This window comes from Cupressus sempervirens, chromosome 2 (genome assembly GCF_028749045.1).
Source record: "Cupressus sempervirens isolate cs-2001-9-10 chromosome 2, ASM2874904v1, whole genome shotgun sequence".
In the NCBI taxonomy this organism is placed as follows: domain Eukaryota; kingdom Viridiplantae; phylum Streptophyta; class Pinopsida; order Cupressales; family Cupressaceae; genus Cupressus; species Cupressus sempervirens.
In genome coordinates this window covers 24,119,830-24,144,460 of record NC_143119.1, presented here as the reverse complement: position 1 = coordinate 24,144,460, position 24,631 = coordinate 24,119,830, and positions in this window count along the sequence as shown.

Genomic DNA, 24,631 nt, shown 5'->3' with positions numbered 1-24,631 from the left:
TTTTTGAGACTAAGATAAATAAAAATGGTGAAGTAACAAGGAACAAGGCAAGATTAGTATGCAAAGAATATTCTCAATAAGAAGGATTTGATTATGGATAAAATTTTCCTCCTATTGCAAGATTGGAAGGAGATAAAATGTTGCTTGCATACTCCACCTACAATAATTTCAAGGTCTATTAGATGGATATCAAATCCACATTTTTGAATGGCATAATTGAGGAAGAAGTCTACATTTAAGAACCTAAAGGATTTGTGGACCCAAACAAGAAGAATATGGTATGTAAACTCAACAAATCTCTTAATGGATTGAAACAAGCCCCAAGAGCATGGTATGAAAGACTACACAATTATTTCCTAAAGATTGGTTTTAAAAGGAAAAATGATAACATTAATGTATATTTAGATATTGGTGAGAACAATGAAGTAATGCTATTTGAACCTAAAGAAGAGCCAAGAAGAAAGCTAGCTATATTAGCAAAATACTTGAGAGGGCATCATAAACCTGATCAAATAATTGGAGAGGCTAAATCAAGTGTTATGAAAAGGAGAAAAATTAAAGGTGACACATGCTTATTCTATGAGCTTGAGACTAAAACAATAAAATATGATTTAGACAATGAAGATTGGATACAAGCTATGAATGAAGAAATTAAACAGATTGAGAAGAACAATACTTTGACCTTAGTACCAAGACCTAAAGACAAGAATGTCATTAGGACAAAGTTTGTTTTTAGGAATATGCTCAATGAGAATGGTGAAGTAACAAGAAAAAAAGAAATATTGGTATGCAAGGGTTATGCACAAGAAGAAGGAGTTGACTATGGAGAAACATTTTCTCCTATGGCTAGATTTGAAGGATTCAGAACTCTGCTTGCATACTCAACCTACAAGAGCTTCAAAGTATATCAAATGGATTTCAAACCTGCATTTATAAATGGTATACTAGAGGAATAAGTATGAATTGAACAGCCTAAAGGATTTTTTGATCCAAAGAAGAAGAATATGGTATGTAAAATCGAAAAAGCTCTTTATGGATTGAAACAAACCCCATGAGCATGGTATAAAAGACTACATAGTTATTTGGTAAAGATTGGTTTTGAAAGGAAAAATGATAATAGTAATATATATTTGAAAACTAGTAAGAACAATGAAGTAATTCTATTCAAAAGTTTTGTTGATGACATTATATTTGAAGGAAAAGAAGTATTGTGTAAATTATTGGTTGATGAAATGAAGAAGGAATTTGAAATGTCAATCTTTTATGAAATCAAATTATTTGTTGGATTGCAACTATGTCAAATAAAATTTGATATATTTATAACTTAGTCCAAATATATCAAGGAGATGCTAAAGACTTTTAGAATGGAAGAATCAAGACCAATGAGCACACTAATGTCTATATGACATAAGTTATCCAAAAATGATGAATCTCCTGATAAGAACCAAATATTATACAAATAAACGATTAGAAAATTGCAATATATTGTTCATAGTAGACCTGATATTACACTAGGAATTTGGATAGTTGCTAAATTTTTAGAAAATCCTAAGGATAATCACATGATGATAGTGAAAAGGATGTTGATATATCTAAAGGCATAGAGGACTATAAATTGTATCACAAGAGAAGTGATAAATTTGAACTGAAGGTATTCAATAACTCTAATTGGGTAGGAAATATTGATGAAAGAGAAAGCATTAGTGGAGGTGGACTCTTTCTAAGAAAGATATTGGTGTCATGGAAAAACAAGAAATAGAATTGTATTTCTCAATCAACTGTTGAATCTAACTATGTGTCTGTTGCAATGAACTACTCAAACATTATGTGGATTAAGAAATTCCTAAAAGTTATAGCTCTAGTGGTTATCTATTGTGATAACACAAGTACTATCAACATATCAAAGAATCCAATGATGTACACCAAGACTGTAATGCCCCGCCCAGAGATCCTTGGAAACAAGGATTCAAATCAAGCCAAGATTTTTTTTTTTACAAGTATGAATGCACAAGACAACATCATACAGGGATCAAAAAGATCGCAATGGAAGACTTCAACACAATCTCGACAACCAACGAATCTCCAAACGCCACTACCAAACTAACACACACAAACAAAGCTAAAAAAGACAACGCACATGATGAGGGCACAAGAAACAACCACTCATCAACAAAACACCAAGATGGGGTAAAATGCAAAATCCCAAAATTTGGCTAAGCCTGAAATCCTGAAGCCCTGAAAATTGGCTAAGTCTAGATTTCTGAAGCCTTGAAATTTCCTAGAATCCATAACTTATCTCTGAGAGGTCTGAAACCTATCTCAAACGATTTTTTGCATATATTAAAATATATCTTAAGTATAAGGAATTAAATATGATACTTTTTAAAGTGTCACACCATGCTGAACAAATGTCGCCCATAGAAACACGAAAACACTCTTAGAAGCAAAAAGGACCAAAATAGAGCAAAGAACCTCCACACCAGGGAGTACCAAATCCACAAAGGCTCGAGGAATGAACACTCGAGTGCAAGAATAACACAAAATGAAGAAAATCAACCATCTAAACTACAGTAGCATAGAACACACTGAATATAAACATCAAAGAGAACAAAAGCAACATCGCAATGTACATAAATACATCTCAGGAACAAAACAACCAAACTAAGTATGTGGTTCCTCCCAACCTTCAATAGCATCATAAGACCATCGTGGGTCCTAGCCATCCCCCATGCGTAACATCCCAAGCCACCAACCAAATTTTTAGTACTGTCATAATAGGAACTTCACTACTAAAAACATGCAACAATATAAGCATAAGGAAATCTAACATGCTAGTAGAAAAGCATAAGATAATCCTATAGTAGATAACATCACCTATCACACACTAAACAACAATAAGAAATAGATATGCTAATACAATAATTCACAGCATCTAATCATATCCTAAACATCATAATAAGGGAATGCATCAAATAAAATAACATCGTCTAAACATGATATACAATCATCCCAATGAAAGCATAAATCACAAGAAAGCATACTCCGGAACCCGAAGTACCAAGTGAAGACATCCAGCAACGGTCGCACTAGGACAAAAGATTGTCTCTGTACACCGATCCCTAGTAGTGGTGAAGGTAGCTATGCCTCCCAACCACATGGCACTCGTAGGTCCACACCCATCGTTCTGATGGAGATAATGATCCAACCACAAACACACATAAAACACAACATCCATGGCTAACACTCACGCCAGACAGTATGATGGCTGCAACCAAGAACCTAAGACAATACAAGGAGTACAGGTCCTAGTCAGACACTCAATAGGCTACTATGTAGGGACTAACATCATGGAGAGTTGCTTGGCATCAAAAATCCCAAGCTAGGACTTGCACAGATTCAACATCCCTCAACGGAAAGGCTCTTGCACCCCAAACCTTTTTATTATCTTAAGTTTTATTACCAGTCACACATTTTATTTAATTATCACTTAATTAAAGCTTCCTTTGCCAACCCTCTGGGCACAATGATCACCAGGCTACGAGGTAGAAGCCCCCTCCATATGCTACCCTACCCTACCCATGCTCATCCTACGACAAGTGCCCGTGGGCATGCATACTCCCATCCCAACCCCAATGATCATAACTTTCAGCAAATCCACGAAAGATCGGGCCTCGCAAGTCAGCCAACAAATGTACGCGTACGTACTTGTGTGTGGTGCACCACCATCATGAAGATTATAACACAAGGACAAGAATGAGAACAAAATGCAAAGCAAACACCCAACTGAAAGCAACACGAGAAGGACGGATTCTACACGAATCCCAAAGTCAATAAAACCATACATCATGAAATCACTCAACCAACCTCAATCCGAGAGTATAGATTCTACACAAATCCCAATGATGTAACAAGACCAAACATCATAAACTCACTCAACCGGCCTCAATCCAAGAGTATGGATTCTACACAAATCCTAGCATTCATGAAACAAAAGAAAAGGTCCAACAAAAACCATAACAGGTATAAAATCACTCAACCGAACACAACGTCGGGAGTACGGATGTGACATGCATCCCAATGCAACATAAAAGTGCAAAAGTGGTCTGACTGATATCCAAATGGATCATCAAGGTCCATGACCCACATTGTGCCAAGAAAACTCGAGAAAACAGGGCAGCATGCAAAACGAGATAAAAACATTAAAATTTTGGAAAACTTCAAAATTAAAACCCATTTGGCCTTTGGGTTCAAAAACCCCAAAATCCAAAAATAAATGGAATCGGACACTGTATGCAAAAATGACCAGCATAACGGCATAAAATACCAAACCCTCATACCAAAAAAATAGAGAAAAGTTCATACCCGCCTAATCGGGTAGAACTAGCATACAGAAATAGACGGGAACACTAGTTCTCAACCTCCAAACAAACGGCTACCAAAAATAGAAGCAGAAATGGAGTAGAAACAATAAAACGGGAAAGCCCTACCTCACAGCCAAAAGGGAAAAATGGGAATCTGAACCATAAAATAAATATCTCACAGAAGTAGTTGAAAATTGCGGCAATCCAAGGTTTCCCCGAGCTGGATCCAACGAGCCCAACCTCGTGATGATCCCACGCCCGTAGCTCCCACAACGAACAAAACAGTAAATCCTCATGAAGAGGATTTTGGGTTTTACTCTCCAACTTTCCAATTTGAAAGTGAGAAGTGAGGAATTAATTTCCTCTTTGGATACTTATTCACTTTTTGGGTGAATAATCGATTAGGGCATTTAACCAGCCAATCCAGTTAAACCCCAAATCGACCCAAACGAAAATAGGCTATTCCTATAAATAGGAATTCATCTATGGCAAAGCTGCCAAAAATATAAAATAAATCAATTAAAAAGCCCGAAAACCCAAAAACACATAAATCTCCTTAATAACTTTTCACGACAAAGCGAACCTCTAAATGCACAGGCACGCTTACTGGTCTAATCACATAATGCAAATGAGTTCAAATTTAATAATCACCAAAAGGTTTAAATTAAACATTTAATTAAGGATACGTTGACCATACCAGGATGACCTTGGTGAAATATGAACGGCTGAATCACTAACTCCATGTGCCACTGCTAGGGATATAAATCCTGCACACTAAACAACATGATCAAGTGCAATTTCATATAATAATATAGCCGAAGCAATAAATGCATTAAATCACCTAATTTAACCATTTATTTAATTATATTAAAATAATATATTTACATCACTCACGTTCGCATAAAGCATAACAACGGAGGAATGAAGTAAATAACCATAGCATTAAATCCATCACACAACATAATAAGAGATATGTCTAAATACCAGATAACATCATACAACACACTGTCATCTCAAAGTGGCATCATCATGCAATATGATTAACTAAACACATAGTAGTCTAATATCTATGATACTGGAATCAAAGTGTAACATCTGACCCTCGGGTCCTCTCAAATGTAAACATAACATGAGAATAGATATCTCTCAGATCAGAAATAAAACAAGGTAAATGTCCGCAGCACATAACCAAATAATCCAACAAGAACAATCCATTCTAATTACTTAAGAATTTAATAATGATTGATTACTCTGCATTAAAAAGGCATTTAAAACACATAAGCAAACATAGTCATAAACATGACTAACCATTGCTACAGGAACCTAGTCCAGTGTAGCATGGTAAAAGAACATAGTGCAATCTCTGCACACATCTCAGGGTAATCACGGAACAACCTCATGATACCACATTGCTCCTGGTAACCATTGGCACAAACCTCAGTGAACCAAAAATCACATCATAATCTCAAAGATTAGTCAAAAGCATAATCAATGCAACTGATAAAGAAACATAAATCCAAACACCTCAATGGTGTAGACCACTCAGGGTCACCATCATGATCCCATCACAACAAAAGATCATCAAGGTTGCATCCATCAGGATGACTTACAGAAGTCAAATGGGAGAGGCACTACAAAGACAAAGCGCATTGCTATTAAGTACCGCTACTTGTTGGAACTACTTCAATACAAAAAAGTGAAGTTAGAATATGTGCACACCAAAGAAAAAATTGTAGACATATTCACTAAAGCCTTGCCTAAATATTCTCATGAATATCTTAGAGGTAAATTAGGGGTGATTCCCCTAAATAAAGTAACTTAAGGAGATAAGGTGCATTGCATCAAATGTGTTAATCAGAATACCTTACACATTGATGTAAAACAAATCTACTTTGGAAGATTCCTAAGGTAGATAGATAAATAAAGCATAATAGATCAGTCATATACTAATGACAAAATGTAGCTAGACATGAAAATATCTACATAATTTAGAAGCATGAAGTAATTAAGTGTCTTTGGAATTGTTATCAAAGAGGGAGAGAATTACCAATGGGAGAGAATAAACCTTAGATGGAGATTATCGTGAAATAGATATATACTATAGAGGGAGATATTTGAATGCAAAGAATGACACAAACTAATAGAGGGAGTTTTAGAAATTGAAGAGATGAGAATCAAAATGAAACTAAGGATATTGTTCACTCACGGAAGTGAAATATTTTGATTGAACGATAACAAAGAGGAAGATTGTATTCTTGCTATTGTAAGAGATATTGAGGTGTTTCCATCAATGATAAAGAGGGAGATTATTGGAAACTACAATTGAAATAATTGTTGTTTTGTTGTCAATTTCAAATCTACTGATAAGATATGTCTCTATCTGATCAAATGTCATATCCATTTTGATTGATGAAGAGTCTTTGAAAAGTTACTCATAAAAAATAGCACCTAGAGGAAAGATTAAGTTATGAATAGTAAGCTACAATGGACATTTGATTAGCTAGAATTTTATAAGACAAACTAATTATTTATATCATTTTGATCCTCTAGTATTTACAATATAAGTTAAGATATATGATTAATGTAAAACTTGATTGAGGAATAAAGTAATAGACTGAGGAATACAGAGTGATTCTAGTGTCAACTGAGCCACAGTATGTGTTGATCAAATCTAGTGTTGACCAAGCTTTAGTATAGAGAGAAACATAGTTGATGTCAAGCCAAGGAGTTTTACAGTGACCGAGTGTCAAAACTTAGTGATTACTAAGTGACAATATTTTGAATGTGTTTAAGAAATCATGATTTTTGGATGACTTAGTTGATTTCTTGGGATATGCCACTACTACATTTGGACCCAAACTATGATGGTACATCATCACAATTGTGATGACCACCCATCACCCAAGTGATAGAAATACAATTTGGCTCCCATCAAATGGGTATCATACTTTTGTTGTCACAAATTGTGACAAAAAGTGAATCCATTGCAATTGTGATGCCTAAAAATATTATAAAATAGAAGCAAGAAGGGACAAGAATTCATCTTGACAATTTTTCAATTGTGATATCCTATCATCATATTTATGACATCTTAATCTTCTAGGTTGTCATCATAATTATGATGTACATGCAACAACTTCATTGTGCATATGACATTGAGCCATTAGGACTAGCCATTGTGATTGTGATGTATGTGTGACAACTAGACTATGTAAGTAATGGCTAGCCATCATATCATAGTGAAATTATTAAAAGAAAAATATTGCTAGAGAATATTTTAATATATTTTGATATGTTATCATTCTAGTAATTATTCATACAATCTAATGGGTCTGTACCATGTTTGTCTAACACACATATCTACTATGGTTGCAAAAGGCATCATTGTATATTTTTTTATTATTCTATCAATCCCTATTTATATAGGCCATTTCTCACTAGCCACACAAACTCCACATAGACTCATACTAGTTACATACTTTTAAAAGTGGCTTGGCATCATATGTCTTTAGGTAGAGAAACCCATCTATTTAGACTCCAAAGGAAATTAACATAGTACTATCCCATGACTCCAAAAGAAAGTAACATAGTACTATCCTATCTATCACATCAAACTATGTTGTTTGAGAACAAAATGTATCTCTTGTTCAAAAATGAAGGACTAAATGCATCTCTTATTCACCAAAGCCTTCATAGCATGAGCAACAAGGAGTACTACTTGTCATGATGGAAAGATGGAGTTACTCTTGCAACCCAAACAGAAATAGCTCATGAAAAGATAAGGATAAAAAATGTGTGAATACACCATGCATCAAATATGATAAAATTTTGAAAATAATTTCACTTGTATATGTTTATATATTTTTATACTTCAATATATGCATGTATATATGTATACATGTACCTTGGAACACAAAATTAACTTATTCTATCATATACCTTTAGTATTTAACTTTAAACCAACTAATTATAAGTGAATTCTATAGAAATGAAGATGCATACACATGAACACTAGATTTATTTGGACAAATTACTATGGGAAAACAATAGTGAGAATTTAATCACTCTATGAATATATGCTTAAAATGTTTGTTCTAGGCACACAACCAAGGATGCACACCCCTCTTTAATGTATAATAAACCAAAAGCTCCCTAATGTAGAAGAAAACAAAGTACACTACTTTAGAACAATACATAGAAGTACACAAGATAGTCAATCTTCAACTAGTAAAAAGGAAATGATCACATAATATATATAGGATCTTTGATTAGTCTTAGCATATATTTTGTCAAATTTTCATTCTACCTCTTCTCTTTCATTAAAAATGCATTGCCTTCACATTTAATCCACATATAATTCACACCAATTCAACACTTAGTTGATTCTTTCACATTCATATATAGGCAAGTTGATTCTTTCACATTCATATATAGGCAAGCTTGATCAACTATAACAAACATAGAAGTTAGAACATTTCAATCCAAACATACTTGGATATATCTTAAGTCAAAGCTTTTCAATCTTGGTGGATGGGACTTTGGTGTAAAAGCACCTAAGGTACATGTCTATTAGGAAATCAAAATGGTATATCATGAGTCATTGGATTTTTATTTTAATTGTTAATATGATTTTGAGTCAAGATGAACAAGGATGTAGAAGCTATGCAACCTATTGTAATAATTTGTAAAAGTTACTTCAATTATTCTAGATGGATCAGTAGAGTTAAATGTGTAAATGCACCTAATAAAGAGTAAAAATGGTCAAATATGTTATTTCTGATCTATTTTGGTATGTTGGAAGTGTCCATGCAAGGTCTAGTCATCGTTCACATCAAAAGAACAAAATTGTTAAAATTTTCATAATGCAACATTTAAAAAAAAGTGTAAAAAAGGATACAAAAAGTTCTATTTCAGTTCTAGAAGGTAGTTGTAATTGTTAAATCCATGTAGCCTTTCATGGTGCTAAGAAGCAAAAACCAATTGTAGCAAGGTTTGAGAGAGAAATTGTAGATTTATCTAGTGAGTTTCATAAGAAATAATGTAGGAAATGAGTTTGTGAGGAGAATAGAAATAGAAGAAGAAAAAGTTTTTTACAAGTGTGTTGTAGATGTTCAAGACAACCATGAGAGCTATAAGATAAAGAGAAAAATTGAATTTAAAAAGATGATTGAAGTCAAGAAGGTTTGAAGACATGAGGATTTGAAGACATCTAGGCATGAGATTTCTAGAAACATTTGCAAAAAAGTTGTATTTTGTTTCTTAAATAAATCTTTAATGTGTGCAATTATTCTTTAGGTACTATGTTGAATAAATGTACAAATGAAATTTTTAATCATGATACATTTTAGTTTTGTTTCCATATACTAGGTTAAGATATGTTAAGGTTGTAAGATTGCATAGTTTGATAAGATACCCCAATATTATCTACATTATTTAGTAATTTCCCGTATTTGTAGTTCACAATATAAGTTTTTGGATTGGGAGCTTCTAGATTCACTGCATTGAAATTTTTGGTTCTTAATACTTTTAATATGCTATATATAGAAGCTCCAAATTAAAAAATGCATAAGATCTCCCTCAACAAATAATTTTTCAGAAATTGTTTTAGCCCTTCCCTTGGGATTTTTGACAAAAGCTTAACTAGCTCCTATGTACAATAAGTTGAGTGGTTGTATTGGGCTTTGACATATTGGTCTTTTAGTGCAATGAAAACCCCACTCTAAAAGTGCTATTAGATCTTGGTCATAGGTTTGAATCCTTAGACACGCGGGTAATGCTGAGGGGGAGATTGTTAGAAATCTATTCAAAACTCCCCTCAAGATTTGTGAAAAGGGCTTAAATACCTCCTATGTAATATAAGTTGAGTGGTTATCTTGGGCATTGATAGATCATTCTTTTGGTGCAATGGAAAACCCACTCTAACATAAATAATTTATTTTTGGAAAACACCACTAGAGTAGATTAGGACATAGGATCTTGGTTGAATTGCAATTCACACTAAGTTGCAAGAGTTTTTAACATAGGAGTCTCCACACCATAGTCCAAATGATAATCAAAAGATACTATCAATGAAATTCAATTAATATACTTTTCACTATAGAAAATTTGATTTGGACTATCAAACCATCATAAGATTAAGAAGTTCATATCTGATTAAAAGTGTATCAAGAAATGAAACATCTCTCTCTAATTATAATCTATAGAAAACTTGTGTTATCAATTCTTTACAATACGATAAGAAGTAAGGAACCTAAAAAATGTTGTTTGAAGGCTTTCACATATATCACCCTTCTTATGATTATTAGCCTTCACAACTTGATGTAGAAACTTGGCACACTAGTTAGACACAACTTTACTTGGACAATAATTCATGTTAGAAAAAAGTTATTCCAAGCAATCTAAATGAAGCCTAGTGAGGAAAAAATATTTAAAAAGAAGAAAATTTACAGACAATTTTGATATATAGAAGTAACATTAATTTTGAAATAAGAATCAGAATTCTTGTTTATGATTCAAGAACATTTTTCCTGAAATAATAGACTACTTAATTTTAAAAACATTATGGAAATTATTAATTGTTGAGGTAACACATTGAGGAAACTAATCCAAAGATTGATTATGCAATAAAAGAACACACATATCCACAAGATTCTCAAAATAGTTGTTAATATTATAAAGTTTTGAACTTCTATTTGTTGCAATCAAAATCTTTTTGAAAAATATATAGTGTTCCTCAACATGATAATTCACATTATAATATAAATGAGATATTGTGCTATTAAGCCTATATTTTGTCACATGATTTAATTTATATAAATGATGGTAAGTAGTGGTATCAATTACTAATTACTTCATGTAGGTTCACTTGAAAATTTACAATGTATCTATGTAGATGTGACTTGTACAAAATGCTACACATTGGATCTAATGATGTAGTTTTGTAGGTTATTTGTGTGAGAAGCTAGTAGATTTGATATAAACTAGTGTAGGAGCACCTAGGGAAAGGAAAAACACACAACCCAATTTTTCTTTGTGAATGGTCTAACCAAAGAAATGGGTAATAAGGAATGATAATAAATTCCCAAGATGTGTTAGGTGGTTTGGCTTGATAGTTTTTTTATTAGGAGTCTAATTTTGTCAATTAGGTGGTCCTTAGAAGTTATAAGGTCATATTAGAAGGATTGGTATCATCCTATGCAAGTTTGGAGAGTCTAGGAGCAAAGTTGCAAAAGTTGTCAAAAAGCTACATTGAGAACTTTATAATTTTGAGAAATTACATGACAAATTTTTAGCTAGTTTTGAAAATCAATAACTTGGGGCAGTTATGGATTGAACTATAGGATAGGAGGATAGATTAAATCTATTTAAGACTTTTCCAAATCATTTTTAGGGGTTGGAAGACTAGGTGTATAGATACCACCTATAGTAGGACAGTTTTGTGAACCTAAAGCATAGTTTTGGAATTTGAATGAAGTTTTTAGATTGAATGAAGGAATATTTTTGAGGAAATAGCATGTTGAATTCATGCTTTGAATCTGGGTGTGATTTTTTTTCTTTCAAGTAATTTTTTGGTAAGGTTTAGAAAATTGTTTGTTTCTTGTGAACTTGTCTAGTTTTGTGGTGCAATCATGAAATCGGCTATGGCATGAGTGTCCTTGGTATAAAAACCATGGCTTTTGGATACCAAGAAATATCCTCTATACATATTTTAAATATGGTTTGTGGAGTTTTTGGAAGGCATTTTTCTATTTTTACAAGAAAGCCATAGGCAAGTAGATAAGCCTAACAAGGTGTAAAGAGAAGTTTGTTACGCAATTTGTGAGAAACAATAGATTGACATGGATCAATCTTGACTTGGAAATATAGGAGTAGTGTATGGAGGTAGTAAAACTCAATGGAGGAGGTTGGTTGAGGAGATTGACACATGTAGAGGAAGAAACACTAGCATTTCCCTTAAAACCCCTAAAAGTAGGGTTTTGTAAATTTGTATTGTACAAACATTACTAAAGGCCATAACCTTCAAAATATTCAAGGATTAGTCATGTGAAAAAAAATTATAGTACATACCAAGGTGCCTAGTTAAGGGATTTTGTGAGTTATAGAACTTTCCTTGTTTTTAGGTGGGCTAAAAGGGCACTTAGGGCTATAAGGCCTAACTAGTCAATTTGAAGGGTTATAAGGGTAAGCCTCAAAAAGTTGGTGCAGAATGATGGGAAATGAGCCAAGAACCATAGTGATAGGGTTAAAACTTGTTTTTGGAACACTTTGTGCATTTTGGTAAAGTTTTAGCAAACTAGGCCAAAGAGTGTATAATGGGTGAACTTTGGAAATAGCATTGAGTTTTTAAATTATTGGGATAGTTTTTTGAGTAAAGGGATAGGAGAAGTATCCTCTAGTTTAGGGTTGAGAGAGAAAACTCTAAAATGGGCTAGGGTAGCCTAAGAAGAGCTAGAAATCTCTTAGTTGAAGAAACTCCCCATCAAAGTGGTATTAGAGCCATAAGATTTGGCTTGTGGTGGCATGTTGTTTTCCACTAAATCAAGTGGATCTTCCAAGATTATGACGAATTTATAGTTGGAAAAGGAAGTGGATGAGAAGAAGAGGCTCTTAGAAGAAAATACCAGGGTTCTAGATGAGGCCCTAGAGGAGGTAAAAGACAAGTTGAAAGAGATAGAGGATGTAGACCAAGTTAAGAAAATTGAAGACTTCAACAAGGGTAAAGAGAAGGTGAGTCTAGAGGATGAAATCCCTGAACTAGATCATCCACTTAGTGAGAAAGAATCATTCCTAAAGGCCCTCAAAGAATTTGGAGGGAAGAGTCTATAAAATGCATCTTTATTTCATGGCAAGATGGATGTCGAGGTAGTCTTAGAGTGGCTAGAAAGCATGGAAAAATATCTACTAAAGGATTATGATATTTGGATCCATAAGTAGAGGTAGATTCTCAGGAAAAAATAACTTGATATAGCTACTTATACTGAGGAATTTCAAAATTTGGCACTAAGTTCAAGAGTGCAAGAAGTAGATAGCATCAAGGTGTAAATGTACTTAAATGGCCTTAAATGGTCCATACAAGATGAACTGATTTTGTTTAGCCTCACCTCACTTTAGAGTGTTTTTCAAATGGCTAGGAAGGTGGAGGAAAAGCTAAGGAAGAGAGGGGACTCTAGTTCTAAGAACAGAGGTAGAGGAAAGGACTTTAGAGGTTGTTTAAGTGGGGGATCTAGTGGTAGGAATATTGAGCAAAGAAACTATGGGGACTCTAAATAGAGTGAATAGTCCAATGAAACCAGTTAGAGAGGAGGCTTTAGTAGAGGTAGAGGGTCCAATAATGGTGGTAGAGGTAGATATGGTAGCAGTAGTAGAGGGTCACACTTTAGCAACATGCAGTACTATAACTATGGTAAATTGTGACACCTGGCTTATAGATGTCTAAAGAAGGCATCATCTTCTTATAGGGAAAAGAAGATTAACTATGTACATGAATAAGACAATCAAAAGATAAGAGAAGTGGACCTTGATGTAGAGAAAGGTGAAAACCTCATGTTGAGGAGGGTATTGGTTAAAGAGCCAATCAAAGATGAGACTTAGCATAAGAGAGCATTGTTGAGGAAAACCTACAAAACATTGGGCAAAGTATGCAAGGTAATCGTAGATTTAGGTTCTACTGACAATCTATTGTTAAAGGAGGTAGTACAAAAGCTTTTTTTGACCAATATTCCTTATGTGTGCCCTTACAAGGTAAATTGGTTAAATAAGGGAAAAAATATCCTAGTGAATGAACAAGTGTGGAAAGACATCACCATTAGCAAGTACAAGGATATGATCTTTTGTGATGTACTTCCCATGGATAATTTTCATCTACTATTGGGAAGACCTTGGTAGTATGATAGGGAGGCAGTGCATCATGGGAAGGAAAATAAGTATCCCTTTAAGAAAGTTGGTATCACTTATAGAATCTAGTCAATAGTGGAAGAAGATAAGGTGGAGAAAACTATTTCTAAAGCCTTATTCATGAGTGTAAGGAATCTCTCAATGACTTGAACAAGAGTGAAGGAGTAGGTTATGATGTTGTGCTGAAGCCTAATGAGGAGGAGAAAAAAACATCCATGCCTATACCTACAGAAGTGTAAGGGTTATTAGACCAATTTAAAGACATCATTTGTGATGGAGCACTAGCTACCCAACCACCTAAGAGGACCATAAGTCATCAAATTGACCTCATACCAGGGGAATCACTACCTAACAAGGCTTCATACAAGATGAATCTATAGGAGATTGCAAGGAAAGCTCAAGAGCTACTTGATCAAGGCTTGATTAGGAACATCACAGTCCATGTGTTCTACCAATGGTCTTAGCAATTAAAAAGGGAGGTAAGTAGAGAATATACACTAATTCTAGGGAAATTAATAGAATCACAATTAGGCACAAATTTCCCATTCCTAGAATAGAAGACTTGATGAAATGTCTAGGTGGAGCTAGGTATTTTTCCAAAGTTTATATTAAAAGTGGATACTATCATATTAGGATGAAAGAAGGGGGTGAATAGAAGTCTACATTTAATATTATTGAGGGTCTCTATGAGTGGTTGGTAATGCCATTTGGCCTTACTAATGCACTAAGTACCTTCATGAGACTCGTGATTGAGGTTTTGAAGGATTATATTAGGGTTTTTGTTGTGGTCTACCTAGATGACATTCTCATCTTTAGTGTGACCAAGGAGGAACATATGAAACACCTAGAGTTGGTATTAAGGAAGCTTCATGAATAAAATTTGATAGAAAACTTGGAAAAAAAGTGAGTTAATGAAAGAGGAACTAGTGTATTTGGGGTTTGTACTATGCCAAGGAAGTATTTATATGGACAAGGACAAGGTAGAGGCTATCTTGATTTGGCCTACACCTAGATCTGCTATCGAGGTCAGGAGTTTTCATGGCTTAGCACAATTCTATAGGGATTTTTTAAGAAGGTTTAGTGAAATATATGCACCTATGATGGATATAATCAAAGGGGGCATAAAGACTAAATTTGTGTGGACCTATTACCACACTCATATTTTTCTCATGTCCTAAAGCATCTCTTGCATGAGTCGTTTCTTGATCATGAAGTTGAACTTGAAGTTCCAATTAACTTCATGTTCAAATTTGCATTCCCTGTTGTCTTTCATGTATCAAAGTCTACATTCACTTCCTTGAGTCAGTCTTGATGAAGTCAAAGTCAAAGTTGAAGTTCACATCATCTCAAACTTTAAATTCAATTTAGATACCATTTTTGTATACTAACATTATGTTTTCATGCAGGCATTCAATGCTTGAAATAAAAAAGGGTGAAATGGGCCCCAATAATGACATTTTCTAAGGCATGCAAAATAATAAATAAGGATGTTAAGGAGGCATATGACTTGATATGGAAAGATTTGGAGAAAAGGAAAAATTTTCATTTCATAATGACATGGAGCATTAATAGGCATATAGATTTGATGGGCATTAATAACAAATCACTCAAAGGGTCTTTTATGATGCATGAAAAATGAATAGTAATTGTTATATTTACTTGCCATAGCTATACTAAGATTTTCTTCATAAGTTATCCCTTAAATGCATTACTTAGCCATTTCATTGCTCATTCTACCATTTGCAAAAGGAAATCTTAGCATCATCTGGTAGGGAGAACATGTTGCAAGATAAGCTTTCTCAAACTTTAAGTACACTGCCATTACCCTCTATAATTTTTCTTATGCTTGCTTTTGTTTTGAAAGGTTTCCATGTGTGTCTTTTAGACCCTGCCACCCCATAGCAAGCCATGGCATTATTTTTCCCCAAAATGCCCAAATTGGAAAAGCCACATCTCCTTAGCTCTTTACCTAAGATTTGTGACACATTCTTGGTTAACAAAAGCTTGATCAATGTTATTGAAAGAGCCAGAAATACCCAGTCAAGTCCTATATATCAAAAACTAGTTAACAGTGGATTGCTTGAAGCTGTAACATTTCTTGTAGTGATTACATGCTCATAGCTAGTCATTGAATGCACAAACCATTATGATCCTAGCACACAGTGTGTCAATAAAATTTTAGGGGAAGTGATGGTCAAAATCAATAAGACTAGTGTTTGCTCAGCCTCTAGGATCACTCACAAGGAACCCTATGAAACATGGATATTTGAGGAGGTAGAATGGTTGTATGCTGAAAGGAAAAACAATTATGAAAATAAAGTAGCCCAGTATTGGCTCCTAAAACCAGAAAAAGGTGGTTCAAGGTTGCCCAAAGCGTTAACCATTGAACATTTCATCAAAGAAATTGTAGACATTGTGATTTTTTTGAATAGGGTCAGAGGAAATAAGGATGCATTTCATTGGGATACATGGACACATTTCTTAATCTAAAATACTGTTGAGGGGGATAAGCTCATTGACTGGGCTGACCTAATTGCTAAGAATTTACGCAAGGGTTTAGTGGTTGTCAACAATTTTGGTCCATTTTTCCTATCTTACTTTTCAATTTATGTCTTGGCAACATCTAAAGAATGGGAAAGCCTTCCACATTCACCATGGACAAATTAAATGCCCATTTACTAATACTATAGTGATCTCTAGGAAGCTACTTTGTGTAAAGAGATCAAAAGGGTAAATGATGTTTTTCTAGGAAGGCTAGTTTTTGAGCTTCAAGGTCATGAAAATAATAGACTATCTGAGGAAGAAATGCAAGCTATACAAGTCTATGGATATTTTTATATTCAATTCCTTAGATTCATATACCTCAAGATGGGTGGTTATTCAAGTGAACCATTGAAGCTGCCTCATTATTTCTTGGACTCTATTTTTTAATTTTAAATGTGTAGACAATTTGTCTCTGTCATGGAGTCTTTTGAGATTTCTAAGAGTTCTTCTTCTATTTTCTTTCTCATTGAAATCGACCACTACAAATGCCCTAGTCTAAAACAAGCCATGTTGACAAGAGCATCATTGACCCATCTGTGTTTCAAACATTTCTTCCCTTGAGAAAATTTAGATTACATAGGATTCGTCAATAACAATTTTAAAAACGTAGTTTCTTTTGTTCACATTTCACAATTAGACGACTACTTGGAAAATTTTCTTGATGAGTTTGAAGTATGAAAAAGGCTATGGTTGAGGTTAATAGTTAAGCAAATTAATATGTTTAATCTTGATCTTGACACATGCTGGCTAAAAGAGGAAGATTCAGGAGAAGTGATTGACCCATTTTACATTGACCAAATTGAATGCATGCCTATTCCTAAGATTGATTAGGGAAGAAGAGAAGAAGATCATTTTTCTCTCACACTAAAGATGTGTTGGCTAGGATTAAAAATTGGATTTAAAAAAAAAAACTATTGTTACCCTTGATCTATCTAGAAAGTCTTCAAAAACCAAAAAGTAAAAAGGCCTCCTAAACGCAAAAGGCTATCACTAAGAAAGGTGTTCATGGTACCATTATAGGTCCAGTTGAAACTGAAGCAATTTCATAATCACTTCAAGTTCAAGTTTAAGTAGGAAATCCTAAGGCTAAAAGGGTGACTCATTCAAGCACAAATAAAGCATCATCAAACAAAGGCAAGAATATGACAATAGTTGATCTTGAGACTACAAAAGAATTACCTATGGAGGATAGTGTACCTGAACCCTAGAAGTCACCAATAAATACTGATAGCAAGGAGAGTAATCTCACCTTGGCTAAGTTCTCCCCTATAGCTGATAAGGAACTAGTTACACCTAAGTGGTTAAAGACTTTTATTGAAAGGAAGTGGAGCATGGTGCTTCTTTCGATGCCAATTGATGATTTAGTTAGTAAATGTTTGGGGAAAACACCTAAGGTGAAGAAAGCCAAGATAGAATAGAGGATCAAATTTGTTAAAAACTTAGGGCACTAGTTCATTGAAATAGCCATACCACTAGGTGAAAGCTCATGGGAATCTCTAACCCCTTAGGATTACCAAATAAAAAAGGTTGACTTGGGAAAAGGAAACTGTGAAGTGGATATGAATTTTTTCAAAGCCTTTAATATGAAAATTGCACACAAGGTGTGGAAGGATGGATAGGATAAACAAGAGATGAAGGAGACATAAAAGAATGTGTCATAGTATATCAATGCCATTCTTCACCCTGAAGCAAAGCCCATCAACAAAATGTTAGCAATTGTAGATGTGTCCTCTACAACCAACCAACAATCCCTTGATAATATACAAAAGTAAAAAGCAGTTGCAACGATAGTAGGGGAGTGGGTGCAAGGTGTCCTAGATGACACTGTAAAACACATAAGTCTCTTGGATAATGCTTTGAAAGAAATCTCCACCATCATAAAAAAGGTAGAGCTGAGAAATGAAGGGTACGAAAAAGAAAGAATCAATTGGGCAAAGGTGGTAATATGGTTGGAGGATATCGAAGAGTTTGGACTTTAGAAACTTTAGGTCAAGTGTCATATAGATAGTTTAGATGAGAAAGCCTTGTATGTAATCAAGGATTGTATTGAATGGAGGAATGAAGCATTGATACAAGGCATAACTAAAATTAAAGAAACAATGCAAGAACTCAAGGTCATACACCAGTTAATTTAGGGAGACCTCAAATGGTTTGGTAAACACTTAATAGGTAAAGAGGATGACTCCATTGCCCAAGAAGAGGAAGTGATTAAAGAATCCTAGAAGAAATTCTAGGAGCTTTAGGATAAGAAGATACCAACTAAGCAGGACTTTTGAAACATAGCCCACACTGAAGCCATGTTGATAATTGACCTAAAACACATGGAAATGCATGAGGAAAAGATAGTGGAATTGAAGAAGGAGAAAGAAATATGGAAATAGTGAGTCGCTTACATTGGCCTACCTCATCAATCTATTATCTCTACATTTTCAACCACCTACAAAGTGTAAAAAGTGGTGAGGAATGTGACTGGCATGAATGGTGATGCTTTATTGGAATACATATTTATAGATAATTGCTTAGTTATTCTTTCCGGTTTTTAATTTCTTGGATTTTAGTTAACATAGTTGTGTTAACTAAAAGACTATTTTATTCCTAGTAGGGTGATTTTGGCAATTGTCAAGCCCCATGCCTTATATAAATGTAATAATTAGTATGGTAGAGGGTTAATCTCCAACAAAAGGATAAAGAAAACTTTTTTTTTAAAAGGCTTAATCCTAAGTTTTTTTGAAGATATTGTTTCAGATTTTTAACAAACATAAATAGAACTCTATAGTTTGATTTTGCCAAAGGCTTTTGGAGGTAGATATTACTGTCTGCTTCTTTGAATCTATATTTCTAAAAATACTATTTATACAAAAATAATTTGCTATGTTTTTTTTCTATTCTGAGATTTCCTTTTCAAAATTTGAGAAGTTGTGAGAAGTGAATTTCATTTGATTTGCTTGCTTGTTTACTTGACTTTCAATTATGTGGATAATATTGATAGTTAAGATCAAGTGGTTCTTTAGCATTCAAATCTACTTTATATTGATGAAATAGAATAAGCTAATTCAACACTTTCAATAGATTATATCTTGAAAAGATCTTTCTTTTGGGGTAAAAGATCAAAAAACTATTCTTTTTCAATAAAGGTAGCTACACCTATTTTACTGAAGAAAACTTTTAAGTAGAGAATTCCTTAATATTCTATAGGAATTCAATTTGTTGGTATGAATTTTTCCCCATTTTGAATATAAAACCATTTGAGAAAGACTATTTACTAATAGTTTTTGGCAACTCTACTAGGGAGGACTAGAAAGGATTTTACCTCATCATGATATTTTCCCAACACTTCAACCAAGCTTAGGTTTTGACAACACTCAAAAGTACATTATTTCAGATCTAAGTGCACAAGCCTGGAAACTCAAAACAAGCCTAGAATAGTTTATACAAGTTAATCAAGTACTTGAGAGAGAAGAAGAAAGTGCAAAACTCATTAGAAGAGTACCTATTGCTAATTAAGAAGAAATGGTTGATAGATTAGTTCTAGGACCAACTTGAGTATTGAACATTTATTTTAATTGTGATAAACTAACTAGTATAAAGTATACTCAAAGTGAAGAAAGGAAGGGATTCATTGATCAATCCTATGAATTTGTGAAGAGTCTTAATTTTGCTCCTAATCTCTCTAACAAGTGTAAAAAGTTTGTTAAGAGAAAAATTAGACCAACATCTCCTAAGAAGCCAACTCCTATAATCGTAAGCCTCTAGGCCCTAATCCTACTAGGAATATTGATACTTTCTCATTTTAACACTCAACCTTTGAGTTTCATCCAACCATGAATGGATGCTAACCCATGGGGTGCACAAGTAGGTCCTTTAGCCCTTGGAGCTAACCTAAACGCTCTCCCTAAAGGTGCCAAAGAAGTATTACCCTAATTTAATGGAAATGGGAAGAAATCCACTAATGAACATCTCAATGCCTTCAACACTGCATGTGTAGTTCTTCATATCACTCATAAGGATGTAGTTGTGAGGCTATTTGTACAAACCTGAATTGAGGATGCTACTAATTGGTTTCATCATCTCCGAAAAGGGTCCATTACTACCTTGGGTGATATGCAAAATGTTCTTGAAAATAGATTTAAATCTACTAATGATGAACATACCTTACTACTACAATAAACTCTGTTCAAAAAAGAATTGCATGAGCCCATGAGAGATTTTGCAGCAAAGTTCAATAAAATAATTCATAAAATCCCTACTACCAAGATACCTAATGTAGAAAATTGTAAAGGTTTCTTTGTTAATGCAATGCCTCTAGATATCATGTTTCACTTAAGGAGAGATAGAGTAGTAGATGTTGATGCTACCCAAAGGCTAGTTGTTGAATTAGAGGATGACCTTTTAGCCATAGGGAAGTGGAAACAAGAGATGTAGACATCAAAGTCACAACCATCTACCTCTAAAAAATTAGACCCTTTAGTTCAGAAGCTCATGAATGATGTGATGACTATTAAAAACCAAATTTCTAAGATGAATACTTATTACCAAGATATTCTAAGAAAATATCTATGTTTACAACTAATGTAAACATAGAGGAAGAACCTTCTGAAGAGCCTAGTGACTCCATAAGCTATCACCTTGAATATGAATCTAATTCTAATAGAAGTAGTGACATCCTTTTAAATTTAGAAGAAGCTACATGTTTATTTTTAACCTATGGATAGAGAGCTGCTAAAGTTGATGATTTTGAAAATAATGCAACCCCTACTCAAGCAAAGGAATCAAAGACAAAGAGGGAAAGTGAAAATAATTCATCATCAATACAAACAAAAACCCATCAAATCTTGAAGAGGTCTGATCTTGATTCTTCATTTCACATTGTTGAGCTCTATAAAGCATCCAAAATATAGAACTCACCTACTAAGTATTTAATAATGAACCCTAACGAGCTCAATAAACTAATTGAATATGTTCATCAATCTTCCCCTAATATAGAAACTAAACAAATTAATGAAGTAAAGGTCATAAAGAGTAATGAGATGTATACCAAGAAAACAAGTGAAACTCCTTAGGCCAAGAAACTTGAAAACCAAGCATCTGATAATCGAGAAGGGATACTCCAACTAGAAAAAGTTAGCCCTGAAGTTCCCTTTTCTCAAAAACCTAACCCATTTTTATGTATCCCTCTTCCTTTATGGTTTTTAGCTAAATAATTACATCATAGATTCAGGTGCTTCTGATAACATAATGCCAGCTGCAATAGCAAATACTCTTGATCTGCCTTTAAAGAAAACCTTTGTTAAGTGTTATTCTATGGATTCTAAGCAATACCTTTAATAGGTAGATTAAAGATACCCAAGTTTCTTTATTAGATTATCCTCAGAAAAGAATTAAGCTTACTATTATAGTGGAAAACATTCCTACCAGTTATGGTATGCTTATCAGTCAAACTTTTTGCTGAGACCTAGGAGGGGAAGTTAAAATGGATTGGTCCCAAGCTGTTATGGATTGGTCCCAAGCTGTTATACCTATGGGGAAAGAAAAACTAACTTTGTTACCTAAAACCAAATCCTTATGGTCTTCCCATTTGATGATCACAAATCTTGGATCCTTTACTAAGAGATTGATTTTGCTAACTATTTGATTTTGTCTAAAAGTGAAAAAATAGGTGAAAAATTGGAAGGTGAAGACTCACAATGGACTTTAGAGTTTGATGGAAGCTACTGCTCAAACAAGTCTAGATTTGGTGTTGTGCTAATATCCCCTGATGGTCTAAAGTTTCCTTCTTCTTACAAGCTTGATTTTGAAAACACCAATAATATAAAAGAATACAAAACTTTGCTCTTAGGTATAGAAGAAATCAAGAAAAGAAAAATTAAACTACTAAAGGCAAGGGGTGATCCTAAATTAATCATAAAGCAAGTTAAAAACATGTTCTCAATAAAGAATCAAAGATTGAAACACTATAGGAATCATGTATGGGATGAGATCGAAGATTTTGAAGCCTTTGCAATTGAAGCAATTCCCAAAGAGCAAAATGATATAGCAGACTCTTTAGCAATATCAACCTCTTTGTTGATTCTTCATCCTAACTTCATAAATAAAAAATATTCAATTGAGATCATTCATAGGCTAAGCATCCCAAACAATAACAATTCATGGAAAGTATTTAAGGATGATGCTCACATTAATTTTTTTTTACAAAGTATTGAAAAATTCTCTACTAATTATTTTGAAGGTTCAATTTCTGAATGTAGAGAGTTTTGTCCTGATCCCACTAATGAAAAATCTAGTGATGTATTATAGTTAAAAGGAAATGTGATACCTAAAGACCTAGTTGAGCTTGAAAGAGTCTTTGATAGACAAGATGCTTTCCTAGCCCAAAATTTATCACCAAAAGAAAATCCAAATGCTGATTATGAAAAGGTCAATTTGGGAGATGAAAAAAATTCCAAAATTATTAACTTGGGAACCTATTTTGAAGAGGATGAGAAAGAAAGATTCATTAAACAACTTATAGAGTACATTAATGTCTTTGCTTGGTCTTATGAGGATGTAGATAGATTTTTCATTGTGAGGTTGTTTGTACTAGGGTTTTAGCAAAAGCACAAAAATGCCTCCATGAAGAGAGCATGGTGGAAGAATTTTAGGTGTTATAGTTGTAGATTTTAAAGCCCTCCAAAGACAAATGCAAGCATTGGAAGAAAAAATGCGTAGAAGAATAAATATTCATGTAAGAGATGAAAGCAAGGATTAGGATGATGATGAAGAAAATGATGAAGTAGAGGAAATTCTTAACTTAGAGGAAATGAGGATTTTAAGGCCATCTCCAAGATTGGAAAAAGACCTAAGTTTGAGGTTCCCATATTTTTGCAAAATTTTGACCTCTAGGAGCTGATTGATTGGATCAAAGAAGTAGAGGAGTACTTTCAATATGAAGATATTAGGGATCTTGATAAGGTCAAGCTTATGAAGGTGAAACTGAAGGGACATGCAAAGATCTGGTGGAAGGAGGTAAAGTTATAGAGAAATAGAAAGGGGAAGGACAAAATCACTAGACATGATCAAATGATAGCTAAACAAAAGAAAAAATTGTTTCCATGGATTATGAGCTTGATCTATTGAAGAAAATGCAAGGGTTGAAGCAAGAAGGAAATATTGTTCAAGATTATACCAAAGAGTTCTATTGAGTTCTAAATAGAATAGGCCATGTAGAAGCTGATAAGGAGAAAGTGGCCTATTATCTTAATGGGTTAAGGTCAAGTATTCAAAACAAGCTGAGTCTAGTTCAAATGAACAATATTATGGAGGCATATCATTTTTCCCTAAGAGTTGAGGAGAAGATGAGCAAGATGTTTGACAATAAGAATAGTGGAAGAGGTCATGGTGGAAGATCTAGCAAACAATCCTATGGAGGCTATAATGATGATCAGAAGACTAAGGATGAGGTTGGAAGTAGTAGCCAAAAATAGAGGGGAAATAATTTCAATCATTTCCATGATTAGAACAATAAAGATCAAAGAGGAAGAGGCAAAGGATAAGGATTTGGAAGAGGAGGCTTCTATGGGAAATGTTTTCATTACAGAAAAGAAGGGCATAGAGCATTTGAATGTTCTTAGAACCAAGGAAGGATAGATCAAAGAATAAAAGGCCAAGCTAGAGTTGCACATGTCGATGAAGATGCCAGGTCATCACATTCTGAAGATGTTGAAAGAGGAGAAGTATTAGTTAATAGAAGAGTCTTGCTAAGTGGTGAGAATAAACCTAATCAAAAAAGGAGTTTTTTCACACAAGGTGTATATGTGAGGATAAGTTTTGTGATGTGATCATTGATGGTGGAAATG